Here is a 23,214-nt window from a genome sequence, read left to right on the forward strand (position 1 = left end):
AAAATAAAAATAAAAAGAATATGGCCTACCTTGATAAATACACCATGTGTACTTTAGCACTTCAGCATGTGTATTCTGTTGTTGGACAGAGGGCTCTACAAATGTCAATCAAGTACATTAATAGTGTTGTTCAAGTCTACTATATCCTTACTGATTTTCTGTCCACTTGTTCTATTATTAAGAGAACAATATTAAAATCTCTGACTATAATTGCAGATTTGTCTATTTCTTTTAATTCTTACCAGTTTTTGCTTCATATATTTTGAAGCTCCATTATTAAGGGCATAAACATGTAGAATTGCTATGTCCTTTTGATTAACTGACCCCTTTATCATTATGAAACGGCCTTCTCTATCTCCAATAAAAATTATTCTGTATTAACAAAAGCTTTTGAAAAACATTATTTATAAAAACTAACAGGTACAGAGTCTAATAATTAAATTTCATTTTCCAACTACTGCTAAGATAATCTTTCAGAATCAATTTCATTTCACCCTACTGTTTAGAATGGCATACACTTTAATGAATAAATGCTGTTAATATCAACAAAATGTCAGTAACGTCAATCTATAAAGCTAAATGTAGTTTACACAATTCTCTCACTGTAACAAAAAGATCTGTTTAAGGCTTCAAAAATATATGTGTGTTCCTTGGTGTTCCAAACCATGGAGAATGAATGGTGAATGTCATTTAAACCACAAAGAGAGTACAGTATTATCAAAGTTATTTGCTACATTTAAGCAATTTAAAATAGAGCCTTGGTGAATCCATTTAGAAAGCATTATCAACATGAGCTAGCTACACTGGCTGGGTCATGAAATTACAAAATTGAAAAAAGTCACTTCAGACAAAATCAGTTCCTTTTTCAGAACACAAAGCAGTGTAATTCTCTACTGTTGCACCTGCCACTGAAAAGTTTTGTAAAGAAGGAGGGTTGTAAAGAAAGGCTGCAAATACAAATGCCTAAAGGGGTCAAGCAGGATGTAAGAGTCGTGGGAACTAGAGAACAGAGGCAGCCACTACTAGTCAGATCATCCAATTGTTGCCAAATGGACTTGGCAAAACCAGAATTTCTTTTTTGCCTTCTTAAAAGAAGCCAGAAATCAGGATATTTATGTAAATCTCCATGTTCTAAAATATCGGCAACTAATTCAGAATTCTTGTAAACAATACTAAGTTCAAACAAAACACATTAAGCAGGATATAGTCACTGTAAAGTTTAAATTAAAAGTCTAGAAAAGAACAATTTCTAAATTCCATTAAAAAATTTTTTTTGAGGGGCACCTGGGTGGCTCAGATGGTTAAGCATCTGCCTTCATGATCTCCAGGGCCTGGAACGGAGCCCCACGTCCGGCTCCCAGCTCAGTGGGGAGTTTGCTTCTCCCTTTCCCTCTGCCTCTACTGCTTGTGCTCACTCTCTCTCAAATGAATAAATAAAATCTTTAAAAAAAACTTTTTGACGTGGTTAAATACCTAACTTCACCATTAATAATATATAAGCCAATAAAACTAATTGTATACCAAATTGACAATATAATCACATAAAAGGCAATGAAAAATAGAACTAATGCAGATAATTTAAACAATTTAACCTAAAGAACTGAAAAAGAAATCCTAACCTCAGACATAGTGGTATGGCTGCAGCAATTCAAACATTATTCTGTACATACTCTATATCTGAACGATTGTTGGAAGCCAGAATTCTTACTGTGAGAAAAGAGAGCGATAAATACAGGATGGGAGAGGGCAACTAAGAGTATGTGTACTGCCACAGAATTAGAGGCATCAGTATGAACTCACGATTTTAAAATACGTATGCACTAAATGTAATGTGGTACCGTGAACTGGAATATAGAACAGAAAAAGCACATTAACATAAAAACTAGTGAGATTAAAATAAAATCTGGATTTTAGTTAAAAGCAATATAACAATGTTGTCTTAGTTTTGACAAATGTACTTTGGTAATGTAAGATGTTAACTATAGAGGAATACAGGAATTCTCTGTACTATCTTTTCAACTTTTCAGTAAACCTAAAATAATTCAATAACAAAAATTTTTAGGGGTGCTGGGTGGCTGAGTCAGTTGAGCGTCTGCCTTCAGCTCGGGTCATGATCTCGGGGTCCTGGGATCGAGCCCTACATCGGGCTCCCTCCTCAGTGGACAGTCTGCTTCTCTTCTCCCTCTCCCTCTGTGATCTCTCTCGTTCTCACTCTCTCAATAAATTAATTAATTAAAAATAAATAAATAAATTTTAAATATGTGTGTCAACATTATTTATACTAGACAAAAAATGGAAATAGCCCAAATGTCCACCAACAGATGAGGGGACAAATAAAATGCAGTACATCCATATAATGGACTATCTTCAGCAGTAAAGAGGAATTAAGTACTGATACATGCTAAACATGGATAAACCCTAAAACATGACACTAAGAAGAAGAAGTCAGTCACAAAATACCACATATAGTATGGTTCCATTTATACGAAATGTCCAAAATAGGCAATCTATAAAAGGAGAAAGTCGATTTGTAGCTGCCTAGATTGGGGGGATGGGGGAAATGGGGAATGACTCTAACGGGCATGGGGTTTCTTTTTTGGGGTGATAAAATTGATTGTGGTAATGGCTAAGCAATCTGTGACTACACTAAAAACCAATGAATTATATGCTTTAAATAGGTGAATTGTGTGATATGTGAATTATTTATCAATAAAGCTGTTAAAAGTGTATGTGTGTATGTCTCCTATTACTGAAAAGGAAACCCAAAAACAGTGTCGCCCCACCAGCAACAAACATACTCAGCACCTAAATCTTTGTTTCTTAAAACCATTCCTCATCAAAGGATACTAGACCTCCTTGGAGAAATGACCAATTCCAAGGCTGGGCAAGAAAAGCACAAGATAGGGGAGCCTGAGTGGCTCTGTCCGTTAAGTGTCAAACTTGATTTCGGCCAGGTCTTGATATCACGGTTTTGAGTTCAAGCCCCATGCTGGGCTCCATGCTGGGTGTGGAGCCAACTTAAAAAAAAAAAAAAAAAAAGGCATGAGATATACCTAGAACACCTTAAGAAGGAAAAAAACACTACTCAAAGACTAATGTGGTCCTATCAAAAGGACACAGGATCTAGCTTGAAGAGTCTCCCACTAACCAGACTGGGAATAATTTTAGCATCAAAATGAATGATAATAATAGATTATAACACACTGGTTTTTTTTAATCCTTGAGTCTACACTGATATTATAAAATAAATGAATGAGGGGGAGGGAAAGAAGTTTCTTCACAACAGAATGCCAACTAATAAACATAGAATGAATGATCAAAAACCATTTTACAATCATCACAGTATTCAGTTTCAAGCAAGAATTACCAGCAGATGCTAAAATCTCTGGGCAGAAGGCTGTTGAATACAGGATATTTATACAGTCTCAAGGCCTTTTCCCAGACATACTAATAATTACAAGAGAATAAAATGTATCAGGGTGCGTGGGTGGCTCAGTTGGTTAAGAATCCAACTCTTGATTTCGACTCAGGTAAAGACCTCGGTGTTGTGGGATCAGCCCTGTCAGAGCCTGCTTAAGATTTTATCTCTGCTCTTCCGCACCCTCTCTAAGAAAAAAAGAAGAAAATGTATCACCAGAGAAAGCTGGTGGTCACCACTTTAGCCAAATAATCAAAATTAACATCATTAATGATTAGTCAAACTGATATTACATGCCTTCTGATGTGAATAGACATTTCTACAAAGACGACATCCAAATGGCCAATAGACACATGAAAAAGTGCTCAACATCACTCGGCATCAGGGAAATACAAATCAAAACCACAATGAGATACTACCTCACACCAGTCAGAATGGCTAAAATTAACAAGTCAGGAAACGACAGATGTTGGTAAGGACCTGGAGAAAGGGGAACCCTCCTACACTGTTGGTGGGAATGCAAGCTGGTGCAGCCACTCTGGAAAACTGTATGGAGGTTCCTCAAAATGTTGAAAATAGAGCTAGCTACCCTACAATCCAGCAATTGCACTACTGGGTATTTACTCCAAAGATATAAATTTAGTGATCCAAAGGGGCACCTGCCCCCCCAATGTTTATAGCAACATGTCCACAATAGCCAAACTATGGGAAGAGCCCAGATGTCTACTGACAGATGAATGGATAAAGGAGATGGGGTGTGTATATATATACCCAATGGAATATTATGCAGCCATCAAAACATGAGATCTTGCCATTTGCAGCAACAGGGTTGGAACTAGAAGGTATTATGCTAAGTGAAATAAGTCAATCAGAAAAAGACAATTATCATATAATCTAATATGTAGAATTTAAGAAACAAGGCAGAGGGGGCGCCTGGGTGGCACAGTGGTTAAGCGCCTGCCTTCAGCTCAGGGCGTGATCCTGGCGTTATGGGATCGAGCCCCATATCAGGCTCTTCCGCTATGAGCCTGCTTCTTCCTCTCCCACTCCCCCTGCTTGTGTTCCCTCTCTCGCTGGCTGTCTCTATCTCTGTCGAATAAATAAATAAAATCTTTAAAAAAAAAAGAAAAAAAAAAAAAGAAAAGAAACAAGGCAGAGGATCATAGGGGAAGAGAGGAAAAAATGAAACAAGATGAACCCAGAGAGGGAGACAAACTGTAAGAGACTCTTATCTTAGGAAACAAACTGAGGGTTGCTGGAGGGGAGGAGGATGGGGGAATGGGATAACTGGGTGATGGACACTGGGGATGGTATGGGTTGTAATGAGCACTGGGTATTATATAAGACATGAATCTCAGACCTGTAGCCCTGAAACAAATAATACATTATATGTTAGTTAACTGAATTTAAATGTAAAAAAACACAAAAAGAAAAAAAAAAGAAAAAATGCTCTACAGAATAAAATTTAGAACAGCGTCCTCTACGTATTACAGAAAGGTTAACTTACTGAATAATTCTTTTCTCATCTTTCTCATATACTAATGTCTTATATAATCCTATAAAAGCCAACCTTTGTTTTGTTTCATTAGCCAATTTTCAAGCTGGTATCACCCATAGGTAATTATAATAGCTCTAAATGTTTTCTGATCTGGCAGATAAACCTCCTCTTCACCACCCACCCCCCTTTTTTTTAAAGACTTTCCAGCCTTATTCATCTAAGTTTATCAAGTTTCAGTGGAGGTTGGGGAGAGGACAGGGGTGGGAGCTGAGATCTTTTTTAGAACTGCTCAAAACACAGTTTATTTAAGGAGAATGGGCATCTTTACAATATTAAGTTCCCTACTCAGGAGCATGGTATGACTCTCCATTTCATTCAGGTCTTTTTTAAAAAAAAGCTTTTAAGCAAAGTATAATCTTTTTCATTCAGGTCTTGTGTAGATTATTCATTAGTATTTTAGAGTTTTGTGGCTAATACGAATGAGCTCTTATGCTTGCTAATCAATCACTGCTGGTTTATTAATGACCTATTACCGAGCCTCAGACATTGCTCTAAATGCTGGGAATTGAAGCAATGAAAACACCAAATGCCCTGTCTTTATGGAACTTACATCATAGTTGGGAAATAATCAGTAAACAAGTATAAACTTATAAATACATAATTTCAGAAAATGTAAGTACTATGAAGAAAAATAAAGCAAAACAGAGGGAAAGAAAGTGATAACAGAAGGGCTTATTTTTACAGTGCAATCAGGGAAGACCTCTTTGCAAAAGTAAGGCATACATATGTATATGGCCAAGAGTATGGAAAGAAAAGAGATTAAATGGTCTTCTTAGTGAAAGTGGAAGAGCAAAATGAGGAGGTAATGCTGGGGGCACAAGTGATATTTGTGGCCATAAATTTAAAGTGAGACCAGTCAGCACTCTTGTTTTCTCCAATCACACTCAGCTGCTCAGGTTCAAGGAAGTGGAGTTGGCAAAGTAATGAATTAATCAGAATTGAAGTTTTGCCTCAGTTATAGGTTGTTGTTGTTGTTGTTTTTAAAGATTTTATTTATTTTGGGTGCCTCGGTGGCTCAGGTCATGAACTCGAGGTCCTGGGATCGAGCCCTGCATCAGGCTTCCCGCTCAGTGAGGAGTATGCTTCTCCCTCCCCTTCTGCCCCTTTCCCCACTTGTGTTTTCTCCCTCTTTCTCTCTCTAATAAATAAATAAAATCTTGAAGAAAGAGAGCACATGAGCGGAGAAAGGAGCAAAGGGAGAGGGAGAGAGAGAATCCCAAGCAGACTACAGACTCCACACTGAGCACGGAACCGACAAAAGGCCAGATCCCACAACCCTAAGATCCTGACCTGAGCTGAAATCAAGAGTCTGGAGCTTAACCGACTGAGCCACCCAGGCACCCCTTACCTCAATTATAGTGAAGGAAGAGAGAAATGAGGGAATTGGTAACTTGATCCCATGAAATGGTACAGAACACTTGTAGGCATTAAAATTTTTATTCACTGAACCAATGTAACTGGATAAAGAAAGAAATTACTATACGTGGGGGATGACAGTGAAAAAGTGATGTGGCTAATGGCCTGGACCTCAATGGAATCTAAAGAATATCAGAACAGGGTACCAGAGTAGATAAGGTGGCCAAAGAGGAGACAAAAATCAGTTAGATGCTTAAAATACTTTCAGTGACAGATTATGGTCATAAAGTCTAGGGTAATCGTTTTTCACACTAACTACACAATGGAACCAGCTGGAACACTTTAAAAAATACCTATTAAACCAATAAAGTAAGAATTTGAGGGTGGCATAGTACCATAAATATTTTTAAGCTGCTCAGTTAACTGCAATGTACAGCCAGAATTGAGAACCGATAGTCTTGGGTGTGATCATGGAAGTAGGAAGCTGACGCAGACAGGAAAAGAAACAAGCTCTGGAGTTCAGAAATTCTAATGAAGTTTTCTTCTATTATTCCCAATATAAATAAAAGCATGAGCTATGTTCAAAGTATCTTACATGCATTAACTCATTTCACACTCGTAACAACCCAATAAGGTAGAACTAGTATTATTCTGTTTTTAATGATGAGGAAGAATGGAAGAGAATAGAATTGTACTTAATTAGGAGTCCTAGGTCATTGGGGCACCTGGGTGGCTCAGTCGGTGGGCATCTGACTTCAGCTCAGGTCGTGATCTTGGAGTCCTGGGATCGAGCCCCATATCGGGCTCCCCATCCCTCTCCCTCTGCCCTCCGCCTGCTCGTGCTCTTTCTCAAATACATTAAATCTTTAAAAAAAAAAGAAAAGAAAAAAAGAGGAGCGCCTGGCTGGCACAGTCGTTAAGCGTCTGCCTTCGGCTCAGGGCGTGATCCCAGCGTTCTGGGATCGAGCCCCACATCAGGCTTCTCCGCTAGGAGCCTGCTTCTTCCTCTCCCACTCCCCCTGCTTGTGTTCCCTCTCTCGCTGGCTGTCTCTCTCTGTCAAATAAATAAATAAAATCTTATAAAAAAAAAAAGAGTCCTAGGTTATACATGACACAGTATAATACTACTTGAAGATAAACTGTGGTGAGTTATAAAGATGCGTTTATAAGCCCTAAGGCAACTACTTAAAAAAAAAAAGACATATAGATAACAAGACAATACAGAGATAAATAGAATACTAAAATATATTCAATCCAAAAAGAACAGGGGCACCTGGGTGGTTCACTTGGTTAAGAGTCTGCCTTCAGCTCAGGTCATGATTGGGATAGAGTCCCATGTCACGCTCTCTGCTCAGCTAGAAGCCTGCTTCTGCCTGCCACTCCACCTTCTTAAGCTTTCTGTCAAATAAATAAATAAAATCTTAAAAAAAAAAAAAGAACAGATAGGACAAATTAAAAACAGCAAGGAAAAATAAAATAAAATAAAATAAATAGCAATGTAATAGATTCAAACCCAACCTTATCAATAATTTCACTAAATTTACGTCACTATCATGACAAATGAAAAATATGTCCCCATAAAAACTAGTATACAAATACTCATAGCAGGGGCGCCTGGGTGGCACAGCGGTTAAGCGTCTGCCTTCGGCTCAGGGCGTGATCCCGGTGTTATGGGATCGAGCCCCACATCAGGCTCCTCCGCTATGAGCCTGCTTCTTCCTCTCCCACTCCCCCTGCTTGTGTTCCCTCTCTCGCTGGCTGTCTCTATCTCTGTCAAATAAATAAATAAAATCTTTTAAAAAAAAAATACTCATAGCAGCACTACTTAAAATAGCCAAAATGCAGAAACAACCCAACTTGATTCTATCAAGTCAGAATCAAGAAACAAAATGTGGTTTTCATGCACTAGATTATCAGCCATAAAAGGAATGAAGTACTACTAATATATGCTCTAACATGGATGAACCTAGAAAGCATTCAGCTATTAATGATACTACATCAGTAATTATCAGGGAAATGTAAATCAAAACCACAATAAGGTATTACCTTATACCTGTTAGAATAGCAATTATCAAAAAGAAACAAGTGTTGGGCAAGAATGTGGAAAAAAGAACACTTGTCCACTATCAATGGGAATATAAATTGGTGCAATATGGAGGTTCCCCAAAATAAACAGAAACACCATGTTATTCCACTTCTGGATATTTATCCAAAGAAAACAAAAAATTAATTCACAAGATATATTCACCCCTATATTCACTGCAGCATTATTTACAATAGTCAAGATATGGAAACAACTTAAATGTCCACAGATGGATGAATGGCTAAAGATGTGTGTGTGTGTGTGTGTGCACACACACACACACACACACACACACACACACTGGAATATTACTCAGCCATAAAAAGAAGGAAATCCTGCATTTGTGACAACATGGATGGACCTTGAGGGTATTACGCTAAGTGAAATAAGTCAGACAGAGAAAGACAGACACTATATGATTTTACTTCTGTGTGGAATCTAAAAAACAAAACAAAACTCAGAGATATGGAGGGGCGCCTGGGTGGCACAGTGGTTGGGCGTCTGCCTTCGGCTCAGGGCGTGATCCCGGCGTTATGGGATCGAGCCCCACATCAGGCTCCTCCGCTATGAGCCTGCTTCTTCCTCTCCCACTCCCCCTGCTTGTGTTCCCTCTCTCGCTGGCTGTCTCTATCTCTGTCGAATAAATAAATAAAATCTTTAAAAAAAAAAACAAAAAACTCAAGAGATATAGAGAAAAGATCAGTCATTACCATAAGGGAAAGGGATTCACGGTGGGTGAAATGGGTCAAGAGCGTCAATTGCATGGTAACAGATGATAACTAGACTATACTTTGGGGGTTTTTTGTGCATTTTTTTAAAGATTTTATTCATTTATTTGAGAGAGAGCATGAGCTAGAGAGCACAAGCAGAGCGGAGCAGCAGAGGGAGAGGGAGATGTGGCTCCCTACTGAGCAGGGAGCCCGATATGGGGCTTAATCCCAGGACCCTAAGATCAGGACCAGAGCCAAAGGCAGCCACCCAACAGACTGAGCCACCCAAGTGCCCCTAGACTACGCTTTGTAATGTATACAAAAATCGAATTACTATGCTATACACTTGAAACTAATATGTTTTATATCAACTTTGCCTCAATTTTTTAAAAAGTCACATACTGCACAATTTCATCTATAGGAAATATCCAGAATAGGCAAAACCATAGAAAAAGCAAGCAGACTAGTGGTTGCCAGGGCCTGGGGGGTGGGGGGGATATGGGGAGTGACTGCTTAAAGGGAAAAGAGTTTCCTTTTGGGGTGATGAAAATATTCTGGAACTAGATAGTGGTTGATGATTGTGTAACACTGTGAATGTACTAAATGCCACTGAATTGGGCATTTTTAAATTGTTAAAATGGTGAGCTTTTTTCACTTTTTTTTAACTGAAGTATAGTTAACACACAACATTACATTATTTTCAGGTGTACAACACAGTGATTCCACAAGTCTACACATTATGTTATGATCACCACATACCTAGTATCTATCACCACACAATGCTATTACAATACCACTGACTATATTCCCTATGCTGTGTACCTTCACCCCATGACTTATACATTCCATAATTGGTAGCCTGTATCTTTCATTCCCCCTCATCTATTTTGCCCATCCCCCACCCAGTTAAAATAGTAAATTTTATGTGAATTTTGCCACAATTTAAAAAAAAGGAATGAATTTCTTATACAACAGGAATGAACCTCAAGAACCTTATCGTAAATGAAAGCTAGCTGCAAAAGATTACATACTGTATGATTTCATTTTATGAAATATCCAGAATAGGCAAATCTTTAGGGACAGAAAATAGATTAGTGGTTGCCTAGGGCTGCGGTGGGCAAGTGGGGGGTAAGACAGTGACTGCAATGGACACAAGGTTTCTTTCTGTGGTGATGAAAATGCACTAAATGAGATTACACTGATGGCAGGAAAATTCTGTAAATAGTACTAAGAACCACTGAATTGTACCCTTTTAATGGGTGAATTTTATGATGTGTAAGTTAGAACTCAATAAAACTGATTTTATTCTTTTTTTAAGATTTTATTTATTTATTTGATAGAGATAGAGACAGCCAGCGAGAGAGGGAACACAAGCAGGGGGAGTGGGAGAGGAAGAAGCAGGCTCATAGCAGAGGAGCCTGATGTGGGGCTCGATCCCGTAACGCCGGGATCACGCCCTGAGCTGAAGGCAGACGCTTAACCGCTGTGCCACCCAGGCGCCCCAATAAAACTGATTTTTTAAATTTTAAGTGGTCTAAAGACTCCTATTAAAAGAACTTACTGGACTAGATAAAAGAAATAAAATAAGACTCAACTCTAAGCTATCTCTAGGAAACACATTTTAAATAGAGAGACATAAATGTGTTAAAAGTTAAAGGATGACTGACCTCTGACAAAGGAGCAAAGGCAATTCAATGGAGAAAGTAGTCTTTCAACCAATAGTGGTAGAAAATTGTATCTCCACTTGCAAAAAAAAAAAAAATTTAGACTGAGATCTTACACCTTCTACAAAAAGTAATTTAAAATGGATCATAGACCTAAATATAAAATGCAACACTATAAACTTCCAGAAGAAAATGTAGGAGGGGGCACCTGGGTGGCACAGCGGTTAAGCATCTGCATTCGGCTCGGGGCGTGATCCCGGAGTTCTGGGATCGAGCCCCACATCGGGCTCCTCCGCTATGAGCCTCTTTCTTCCTCTCCCACTCCCCCTGCTTGAGTTCCCTCTCTCACTAGCTGTCTCTCTCTCTGTCAGATAGATAAAATCTTAAAAAAAAAAAAAAAAAAATTTAGGAGAAAATACATGTGATCTTGGGTTTGGCGATGAGTTTTCAGATACAAAAACCATAATCCATGAAGTAAAAAATAAGGTAGACTCTATTAAAAACTTCTGTTCTATGAAAGACACTGTGAAAAGAATGAAATGACAAGCTACAGAGTGTGAAAAAATATTTGCAAAACACATACCTGATAAAGGACAGGTATACTAAATATACAGAAAACTAAACGGTAAGAAAACAAACAACCCAATAAACAAAAAAGAAATAGAGAAAAGATTTGAACATATACCTCAACAAAGACGACAATCTACACATGATAAATATGTATATGGAAAAATGCTCAGTGTCATTAGAGAAATGCAAATTGAAAAGAGACACCAATACACATCTATTAGAATGGCTAAAATTTTAAAAAAAGAAAACCTGGGGTGTCTGGGTGGCTCAGTCATTAGGCGTCTGCCTTCAGCTCAGGTTGTGATCCCAGAGTCCTGGAATTGAGCCCCACATCGGGCTCCCTGCTCAGTGGGAAGCCTGCTTCTTCCTCTCCCACTCCCCCTGCTTGTGTTCCCTCTCCCGCTGCCTCTCTCTCTGTCAAATAAATAAATAAAATCTTTAAAAAAAAAAACAAAACCTGATAATACCAAAAACTGATGAGGATACAGAACAGGAAATTCATTGCTGATGGGTATGCAAAGTGGAACAGCCACTTGAGAAGACAGCGTAACAGTTCTTACAAAGCTACACGTAATCTTACTATATGACCCAGCGATCATGCTCCTAGGTATTTATCCAAATTCATTTGAAAACTTTTGTCTATGCAAAACCTACATACAATGTTTATAGCAGCTGTATTCATAATCACCAAAAACTGGAGGCAAGGAAGATGTCATTCAATAGGTGAATGGATAAACAGACTGTGATACATTCATACAATGGATGATTCAGTGATAAAAAGCAGTGAGCTTTATAGCTTTATAGCCGTAAAAAACCATGAAGGAACCTTAAATGCACATTGCAAAACGAAAGGTGCTAATATGAAAAGACTAACTGCTATATGATTTCATCTATATAACATTTCAGAAAAAGCAAAACTACAGAAACAGTAAAAAGAGATAGCAGTTTCCAAAGCTTTAAAGTAAGGCAAAAGGGATTCTAGAGTTGGAGTACAGGGGATTTTTATGGAGGTAAAACTATTCAATACAACACTATAATGGTGGATACATGACATTATTCATTTGTCAAAATTCATAGAACTTTAAAGCATAGAAAGTGAGCTTTAATGTAGGCAAAAATTTTAAAAACCATTGAGGGGGTCAGGGGATCCCCCCAAAGCAATGTGGAGTAGGTCAAGAGAACATAACTCTATTACAAATGTATAAAACAAACTCACTGAAGGGAGTTGGAGGAAAAAGATACTGACCAAAGTAACTTTAGAAATGAGTGGAGTCTTTAAAACTAAAGGCAAAAGGAACTGCCAACAGGCACTCTCGATAAAATTGCTTCCCACAGGAGTATGAGTTAACAATTCCAATACTGCTATATATGTGTACTAGAACTGAACAATTACATTAGTAGATGATGGACAGCAGAGCCAGGTTTCTCACTGTCAAAGCAGGAATCTACAGAAAAGTAAGGAGAGAAAACTATGATAATCCATTAGTAATGGATTAGAGACTCAGTATAAACTCGTATTTAGCTTAATATAAATACGGATGGTGACATATAGACTTATAAATATATGTGTAGAATGGGTTAATATACACAAGTATATTTCCTTGCTCAATCAGCTGAGAAGGCCTAGAAGCAATGACACCCCAATAGCAATCAGCACACCTACCACCCCAAGATCTTGGTTTATAACACTATTCTCCAATCAAAAGAACCGATATATCTTGAAGAAATGGCTGAGTCTAGGACTGGAACAGAAAATACACAAAACGAGCCTGGAGCATTTTTTAGTGCCAGAAAGTAAGTGCTCAAAAAATAAACACTGAGAGTATAAACCCACACTGAGAGTTTTATGTCAAAGGAGCACAGGAGCCAACTGAAAGAGCTCCCAATAGCCAAAAACAATAACTGTAACAATTTGAGCAAATAAAGTAGTACTGGATTATAACTGAAAGTATAAAATAAATATCCGTAAGTCCATTCTGATATAAATCAATGACATGAATAAAATAATACATTAAGGAAAACAGGCAAATCTCCCATGCAAAACAATTTCAAATAACTTATGCAGATACTCTGCTCTCAAGGAATGTTACTCCCTAATCCTTAGGTGTAAAATGAGCATAGTGACTTCCTTCCAAGGAGCACGCAATGGAAAGGAAGAAGAGGGGACTAACTTTACAGTAGAGAAACCTAACAAGCACTACTTTGACTGGGTAATCAAGATCAACATCAGAATCATAAATCATGCTGATAGCAGGCATCCTTAACATGTGATTAAAATGGCAATTTACCTCTGTGCTCGATCTTCCTCACAACAACTCATAACCCTTCTCTAATCCTAAGGAAAACATCAGAAAAATTCCACTAGAGGAACATCCTAAAAAATGCCTGACCAGTACTCCTCTAAACTGCCATGGTCATGAACAACAAGGAATGTCTAAGAAACTGTTATACACAAAAGTAGCCTAAGCACACATGACAACTCAATGTAATGGTGTGTCTAGATAAGATCCTGGAACAGAAAAAGTACATTAGGTAAAAACTAAGGAAATCTGAATAAACTATAGACCTCAATTAATAATAATATATTAACATTAGTTCATTAATTGTAACAAATGTACCATAGTGATCAATAAGATTAGTTAGTAATAGGAGAAACTGGGTCCAAGGTATAGAAAACTCTCTGTACTACCTTCTCAACTTTTCTGTAAATCTAAAACTGTTCTAAAAAATAAAGTCTAGGTGCCCCTGGGTGGCTCAGTCGGTTAAGCATCTGTCTTCAGCTCATGTCATGATCTCAGGGTCCTGGGATTGAGCCTCACATCAGGCGGGATCCTGGCTCAGTGGGGAGTCTGCTTTTCCCTCTGCCTCTGCTCCAACCCCCTACCCCTTCAAATCACTATTTTTGTATCCTTTGAATAAACACCCAGTAGTGCAATTGCCGGGTCATAAGGCAGTCCTATTTTTAACTTTCTGAGGAACATCCATACTGTTTTCCAGAGTGGCTGCATGAGCTCTCTCTCTCAAATAAATAAAAAATCTTAAATAAATAAATAAAGTCCACTTTCTAAAAAAGTGCAAGCATGCAAAAACATTTAACATTTTAAGAAGCATGAGTGGTCATATTTTTTTTAAAGATTCATTTATTTATTTGAGAGGCAGAGAGAGGGAAAGAACACAAATAGGAGGGGGAGAGGGAGAGAAAAATCTCAAGCAGACTCCACACAGAGCGTGGAGCCTGATGCAGGGCTCGATCTCATGACCCTGAGATAACAACCTGAGCCAAAACCAAGAGTTGGTCGCTTAACTGACTGTGCCACCCAGGCATCCCGAGTGGCCATATTAACAATAGGCAAAGGAGGACTTCAGAACAGAGATAAAGAGAAACATCTCATAATAAAATTCATTCATCCAGCCTAACAATCCTAAAAGTGTATACATTCAACAAGAGCCTCAAAGCATATGGAGCACAAACTGATAGAATCGGGGGTTTTTTGTGCATTTTTTTTTTTTAATATTTTAAGTTTTTACTTAAATCTTACTTAACATATAGTGCAATATTAGTTACAGGAGTAGAATTTAGTGATTCATTACTTACAAATAACACCCAGTGCTCATCATAGCAAGTCCCCTCCTTAATACTTATTACCTATTTAGCCCATCCTTCGGCCCACATCCCCTTCAGTTTGTCTCCTACAGTTCAGAGTCTCTGATGTTTTGCCTCTTCCTCTCTTTTTTTTCCTTTCCCCTATGTTCATCTATTTTGTTTCTTAAATCCCACATATGAGTGAAATCATATGGTATGTCTTTCTCTGACTTATTTCGCTTATCATAATACACTCTAGCTCCATCCATTTCATTGCAAATTGCAAGATTTCATTCTTTTTGATGGCTGAGTAATATTCCATTATATATATATCTCTCTGTGTGTGCATATATATATATTTACGTATACACACACACACACACACCACCTCTTCTTTATCCATTCATCAATCAATGGACATTTGGGCTCTTTCCATAATGTGGCTATTGTTGATAATGCTGCTATAAACATCAAGGTGCATGTGCCCCTTCAAATCACTATTTTTGTATCCTTTGAATAAACACCCAGTAGTGCAATTGCCGGGCATTATAAGGCAGTTCTATTTTTAACTTTCTGAGGACCCTCCATACTGTTTTCCAGAGTGGCTGCACATTTTGCATTCCCACCAACAGGGTAAGAGGGGTCCTCTTTCTCTGCATCCTCGCTGACATCTGTTGTTTCCTGTGTTAAATTTTAGCCATTCTGACAGATGTGAGGTAGTATCTGATCGTAGTTTTGATTTCTTTTTCCCTGATAATGGGTCATGTTGAGCATCTTTTCATATGCAAACTGACAGAACTGAAAGGAGAAATAAACAGATCCACAATTAAAGAAAGTCCAACACTCCTCACAGAACAAGTACACAGAAAATCCGTAAAGATACATAAAATTTGAAGAACACTATCAACTTGATATAACTGTTATTTATAGAATACTCCACCTAACAACAGCAAAATACACATTCTTTTCAAGTGCACATAGAACATTCACCTAGATAAACAAGATGCTGGCCAATAAATAAAGCTGGGATAAATTTAAAAGAATATAAATCATACACAACACGTTCTCTGACCACAATGGAATTAAACTTGGAATCAGTAATAGAAAGACATCTTATAAAATTCCTCAAGTATTTAGAAATTAAACAACCCTCTTCCAAATAATCCATCAAAGAAAAAATTCACAAGAGAAATTAGCAAATATTCTGAGCTGAAAGTAAGGAAATTAATTTGTGAAATGCAGCTAAAGTAATGTTTAGAAGAGAATTTATAGCTTTAAGCACTTATATTAGAAAAGAGGAAAGTTTTTAATTCAGTGATATAAGGGTTCACCTAAAGAAGCTATGAAAAAAAAGCAAATTAAACCAAAAGTAGATAAAAATATAAAAGAGCAGAAATCAATAAAATTGAAAATGGACAAGCAATAGCAATAGAACCCAATATCTCTTAATCAAGAAAAAAGCAAGAGGTGAAATTACCAATATGAGGAATGAAAGAAGGTATATTGGTAAATAACAAGGGAATATTATAAATACTTTCACAACAATAATTCCAACAACTTATTTGAAATGGACAAAATTTTTAAAAAACACAAGTTACCAAAACTGACACAAAAAGAAACAGAAAATCTAAACAGCCCTATATCTAAGGATTGCCAGCAACCACCAAAAACAGGAAGAGGCAAGGAAGGAAACTTTCCTAGGGCCTTCGGAGGGAGCAAGTCCCTGCCGACACCTTGATTTCAGACCTCTAGTTTCCAGAACTGAGATTAATTAATTTCTGTTGTTTTAGACTACATGGTTTGTGGTAATTTGTCATGGCAGTGCTGGGGAAACTGCTATACATGTAAATAATATGTTGGAGGTAGTGGAGTAAAAAATATATTACATTTAATGACTTATTGTTGCCTCTTATTGTGGGGCTACTAGAAAATTTTTAATTACACTGTATTTTTCGTGAATAGCATTAATCTAGCCTCAAAAAAAGGCATACTGATTAGAAATGAAGAAGCAAAAATGGCTTTCTCTGAGGACATGACTGTGTATGAAGAAAATCCTAAGGAATCTACATAAAAACTCTTATAAGTAAACAGTGAATTTAGTAAGATAACAGAATACAAAACAGGATATACAAGAGAATCAACTGTATTTTTTACACTATCAACAAAAATTAAAATACAGTATCACTGACAACAGAAAGCCTCAAAAAACATGCAACACTTAAGGATAAAATGAACAAAATATATACAAGACCTACAAAAGAAAAATTACAAAAACGTTACCAAGAAAAACTAAAGGGACCTAAATAAATGGAGCAATAAACCACATTAAAGTATCAGAAGACTCAATATTAGTAAGATGTCAATTCTCATCAGGCTTTTTGTAAAAACTGACAAGCATTGTCTATAGTTTACATGAAATGCTAAAGATCTAAAATAACCCAAGCAATGTTGAAAAAAGACAATGTTGAAGGACATACACTACCTGACTGCAAGGTTTGCTATATAGAAATAGTAATAAACACAATATACTACTGGTGTAAGAATATAGACCAATGGAACAGAAAAAGAGAGACCAGAAACAGACCCACACTTACAAAAAATAAAAAGGAGCCAGATCGCATATAACCACCAAATTGGTAAGGGGAAGAGATATGAAGGGAGGAAGGAAAGTAAGAAAAGAAATTCTACAGAATAAAATAACTAGGTGGTCTGATACTAACTGATCTCCCTAACTAGACAGCGTGATCAGGAAAGCTGGCTCAGAAAAACTAACATGTAAATGGAACAGTATATGCAAGGGCTCTAAGAGAAAAAATCTGAAAGTTGGTTGGTGTGACAGGTGCACACTGGACAAGGAGAAGATAAGGACAGAGACAAGGCTTTTGAGCCAAAGAAAAATGTTTGTATCACATAATAGTTCTCAATTCTATTCATTTTTTTCCATCCCTACCACTGCTGATCTCAAGTCTCCCTTGGATGCCTTCAAGATCTCCTGATGAACCCTCAGCCTCACTCAAGCCGCTTTCCCACATCCATCCTTCGCAACTGAGCCAAAGATATTTAACAGCCTAAAATCATTATATGGTTTCCCGTTCCCCACAATGTTTGGTCTTAATTTCTTATTTGGCTTTTAAGACCCTTCATGACATCGCCCCTGCTCTCCCCTCCAGCTTAGACCCTCCTTCCCTCCAGAACTACCTGCACCTACACTACATTACCTGCATTGTAATGAAATCCACCATTTTCACTACTCTGTACCTTTTCATATCATTCTTTTGAGTTTTAAATCAAATGTCTCCTTCTATGTAAATTCACTACCTCCAATCCACACTAAAAATAGTTAGGGACTTCCCTCTGCTCCTATAGAGAAGTTTACTCTATTCTACATTTGTCATGTTGTAGTTGTGATGCATATTTATAAGACTGTTTATCCTACTAGACTTTAATATTCAGACTGTAGGTTACTCATCTTTTTATCCCTAGCTGATTGCACAGTACCTATTTAATACATTCTTTTTTCTATAATTAAAAAGAGACTAATAACATTTATGCTTTTAGGATCTAAGCTTCCCTAAATCAAGATACATATAAACTGTATATACACAATAAAAAACAAGGTTCAAGGAATCCTTTAAAATAACTCAAAGACTTTTAAAATCCTATAAAATTATTCTTCTGTAAGTCAAAAGATTATATAAATCTAGATTTGTAAACATTAGGTCTGGTTGAAATACGGTATACTGAGAAACATTTATGCCCCACAATATTAGTTTAAGAATTAAGAATTCCTATAAGAATATTACTTATTGTATTTTAAAAGTAAAATTAGTAAATATAGAAACATGCAGCAAATCAGTAACAGGGAGAATTATGAATTTATATTTTGATACCTACTCAATGAATTCAAGTCATACAGACATATCTACAGTTTTTCATCTTTCTTTAATTCTGTTCTCAATTAAATACTGTATTATAGGGGCCCTAATAACCCACTGCTAACAAAACCACTTAAAGAATGTTTACTTTTTCAAAAATTTAAAAAGTAATTTGGCTTCGACCATCATATTACCAAAATGATTTCATTATCACATTATTTTAAGAGTAATAAAGTGAAATACTAAAATGTTAAAAGGCAGAAAAAATAGTTAAATCCACTGTGAAACAGTAAAACTTTGGACTATTATAAAACCATAAAATAACAGTAATATGCATCACCAAGGAAAACATGTTATGCTTAAAAAGACAATTATATGGGACGCCTAGATGGCTCAGTCAGTTAAGCAGCAGGCTCTGGATTTCAGCTCAGGGCATGATCTCCGGGTGGTGACACCAAGCCCCAAGACCATGGAGTCTGCAGAGATTCTGCTTGAGATTTTCTCCATCTCCCTCTGCCTTCCACCACCCACAAGCCCTCTCTCTAAAATAAATCTTTTTTTAAAAAAGACAATTATATATGGGGCACCTGGGTGGCTCAGTCGGTTAAGCGTCTCCCTTTGGCCCAGGCCATGATCTCAGGGTCCTGGGATCCAGCCCCGAGGGGCCCCCAGCTCAGCGGAGAGTCTGCTTCTCCCTCCCGCCCTGCCCCTCCCCCCCATGCACACGCACGCTCCCTATCTCAAATAAATAAATAATCTTTAAAAAAGACAATTATATGAATATTAACCACAGAATTATATACAAGTATGGATAGGATTAGTATATTATACTAATTAATACATTATACAAGTAGAATACAGAAAAATGTAAGATAGATGAGTGTTAAATTTTTTCCTTTTGAATTTCCTTTAATCATGTTATACTCTTTTCCAGTAAAAAGTTTTCAAGTAGCACATTAAGCTCTATCACAGTTACTTATATGTATTATGTACTGACATAAGTAGAAAAATATTTTAAGTTTATAAGCTACCTAATTTCTTCCCCCAAAAATACTGTTTTAAATTTCAAATAATAAACCTATCTGATTTTGGAATTTCCTACAATCTGATGCTAAACTACACCTTTACACCAGCTGTACCATGTACAACTTTCCCCAACTTTTAACCCTTACAAAGCAATCTCCAATCCCAACAAGGCATTCCACTCACTACAGGTCTATCATATTGACAATATGAAAGAGGAGATAAAACTCGTGGCACCAGCTGACAGAAGATAAAATTTTAATTCGTGTATTAGGAAAGCTTATTTGCCCTTACTATCTAAGTTTCAGCAAGCATATTATATTGGAAATTGAAATTCTAACAGAAATTCCCTTCTGCAAATCAGAAAGACCAAATGAAACAACCTGCCTCTGACTCAGCAGCTTTCTTTTTCTTTCTTTACAACCTGTACTTAAGTTGCAAGGGTAAGACTAACGTTCAAACTAAGCAGCAAAGCCAATACAAAATCAGTAATTGTCTTGGCAGGAGAATCCAAAGAAAATATGAGATGTTTTGGTCCTAACTGGAAGATATATAAAGAGCAAAGGTGCCTTTATGTATCTTTATCATGAAAAATCTCTTGGGTATAGCTACAAATTAGCGTTTACTGAAGATACTTAACATGTTTCTTTATAGAGAGCACCTCAACCAAATAACCTTCCAAGTCTGGCACCACGAATTGTCACAGCCTACACATCACTGCAGCTCCTTGTAATTTAAAACATTTGCGTTTTAAGAATAGTCTCCACACACCAGCTCTACTGCCAATTTCTTCAGCTGAAAACTCAAGTTTACACTACAAAATACTATGTTTACTTTCAACGACAGGATGCACTCATTTACAAATTATACAAGAGTAAATTACTCCAATATACGACTTCAACATTTCTAGCATCATTGCTTTTCTATTATCCAAATTAACAAGACTGAAACAGTAGTGCACTAAGTGAGGTACTATGGATGGCCAAAGTCAACTAGCACGTTACCGGTTCACTAAAATCAGTAATACAAAAGATCAACTATTTTGCAAAATGGCCACACGAGATACCAATGCAGTGCAAAGTGTGGACTGAGTTTGCCATTTCGAGTCAAAGCAAGTCAAAGCAAGTCTATACGACGCAGATCACCCTCATGAATAGAAATCTAAATTCATTTCTGAGTCCCCAATCTCAAAGCAAGACGACAGTTTACCAACTTTTTAACAGTAATGCAAAGAACAGGGCAGAAAATAAAAAGGGTTTTTTTAAGGGTTATAACTGAGCAAGAACTGACATTTAACGCTCACAGTTTTCCTTTTGATACCGATTTTGCTCGTATGTGTACACAGAACATCATAAACTATGCTCTTCATTTCGGATAGCTTAATACACACGCTCACCTCAAATCAAGAATTCATTAAAAACTTGGCGTCTTAGTGCTAATACGCTTCCCTGTCTCACCATACCCTTCACCTTCTAAACCGGAAGACCGGAAGGGAACACCTACTCCTACCGTAAATCGCGGTCTAGGGAAAAAGACTTAACACGAGTTTGTACACAATCAAGCAGTCTCAGTAAATCAAATTCCCAAGTAACAATGCTTGACAATCTCTCCTAGGCAAAAAACACAAAGTCAGCTGAGGGTTCGTTCGTTACTGGAGATGACACTTACCCTCGTATTTGCACAAGTAACTTCGGTAACTGGCCTAAATTTTTCCGTGTGAAACGAACGCAAAAAGGGATGGGACGGCGGTACTCTTTAAAAACTGGGTCATTCCCTATTTGTTCTGACGCGACGGAAGGGAAAAAGGTCCATGAAGCAGCAAAAGAAAAAAAGACAGGACAGCATCCTCAGTGCAGAAAAGTTACAGCTCTCTACACAAGTCAGCACTAGGGACTCATTAGTTGGTTTTATTTGTGTTTAGTCACTCGGAGTTTAATGGAACCAGCCTTCCGAAAAGTCATCTCCCACAAGGAAGCCCTGAGGATCAGCTACGATAAGGCAGAGGAGGACATGTCCTCAATTCACCTGCGACACCTGCCCGGGTCCCCCGGGCCCCCAGGTCTCCCCTCGCGGTCTCTGGACCCTTCTCTCCAGACCCCAGCCCTCGCTCTCCACCCACTCTAACCCAATCCCCGCCCCCTCCCCGCCCAACCCCCTCCCAGACATCCGTCGCGCAGGAGGTCCCCGGGGCCCAGACCCCTCGCGCGTCCTGGCAAGTGGCTCTCAGCGGCCGGGGCGGACAGGGTTGGGAGGCCAGTCCTGGCGCGGCCTCTCCCCCATCATTACTCCCCGCAGGCTCCGGGGACTCCCCGCCCCCGGAAACCGCGGAGAAGCTAGGCCGGGAACGCCAGCCCCGGCCACTTTCCGCCTCCTTGGCGACCCCCCGCAGGCGAGCCAGAGGCACTCAGCCTTCCGAGTGGCTACCTGCCCGGCGCCCTCGCAGCCCGGGAGCGCGGGCCCGGCGGCGGCGCGGCGCAGGGTTCCTCCGCGAAAGGCCCTCCACCGCAGACTCACCTGCCGCCTGCTCCACCTTCAGTGCCACCCAGACACAGCCCCTTCCTGGGTCATGAAAGCTCCGGCTTCGCGGCCTGCGCGCCCTCAGCACAGCCGGGCGGGGGACTTGCTCTCGCGGCCGCCACCGCCGCCACGGTCCGATCTGCGCCTGCGCCGCCTCAGGGGCTTGGTCTCGAGGGGCGCCGCATGCAGCGATAACGGCCGGGAACGCGAGCCCGCGCGGGCGCCGGTGCTCTCTCGAATCCGGCCGTGCGGGCGGCGGGTCGCCTAGGAGCTGCCCGCTGCACTACCGCTCCGACAGCTGACGGCCATGTTTCTGTTCCCTTTTCTTTTTTTTCTCCCCCTCCTTCCGCCCCTTTCCACAGAGCAGCACTTTCCTTTTCCCCCTCCCTCTCCCTTTCCTACTGCGGGGGCGGGTGGAAAAGGACGTGGGGGAGGGGTGGGGAAGGGAGGTGCGGGGGCGGGGCAGAGTTAGAGCCCCGCCCCCGGGGAGGGCCGAGCCCGCGCGGCCACTGATCCCCTCCCCCCACCTCCCGCGGCGACCCCCGCGGGGCTCGAGGTCCCAGCGCTATTCGGTTGGAGCCCCTCCTCCTCCTCCGCTCTGCGGGTCCGCAGCCGAAACCGAGCTGGGAGGAAAAAGCCCTGAGCGGTGCTTTGCACTCCTTCTTGCGGGGCTCAGACTCTCTCTGTGGAGTAGGTTTATTGCCTTGGCCTCAGGCAGGTGGCGGCTGCTCCTCTCGGCTTTATCAAAGACGGGGAAAGTGACGCTGAGTCTCTCAAAGTCATTGAGGAGAATGCCGGGCGGGATGCACGACTCTGGAAGAGAAGTTTCGTTCCCACGGTGGGAGTTGGAATTTCCA

The 23,214-nt window shown here is 39.2% G+C and overlaps 1 protein-coding gene across 5 annotated transcripts in view; it reads right to left on the minus strand.

Annotated features, from left to right (window-relative positions):
* DENND4C (DENN domain containing 4C) overlaps positions 1-22,758 on the minus strand; it is a 125,935-nt gene extending 103,177 nt beyond the window's left edge. For 3 of the 5 annotated variants that reach the window (XM_045780742.2, XM_087869617.1, XM_087869615.1), the window contains exon 1: positions 22,355-22,758. The gene's annotated coding sequence lies outside the window, so the exon portion shown is untranslated. Of the gene's footprint in view, positions 1-29; positions 3,018-21,236; positions 21,936-22,354 lie in introns of those variants that run through there. The other 2 variants (XM_087869616.1, XM_045780745.2) reach the window with 2 other exon arrangements.
* Between the last annotated feature and the right edge of the window lie 456 nt (positions 22,759-23,214).

This window comes from Ursus americanus, chromosome 18, assembly GCF_024610735.1.
Source record: "Ursus americanus isolate L20-20 chromosome 18, mUrsAme1.1.p, whole genome shotgun sequence".
NCBI lineage: Eukaryota > Metazoa > Chordata > Mammalia > Carnivora > Ursidae > Ursus > Ursus americanus.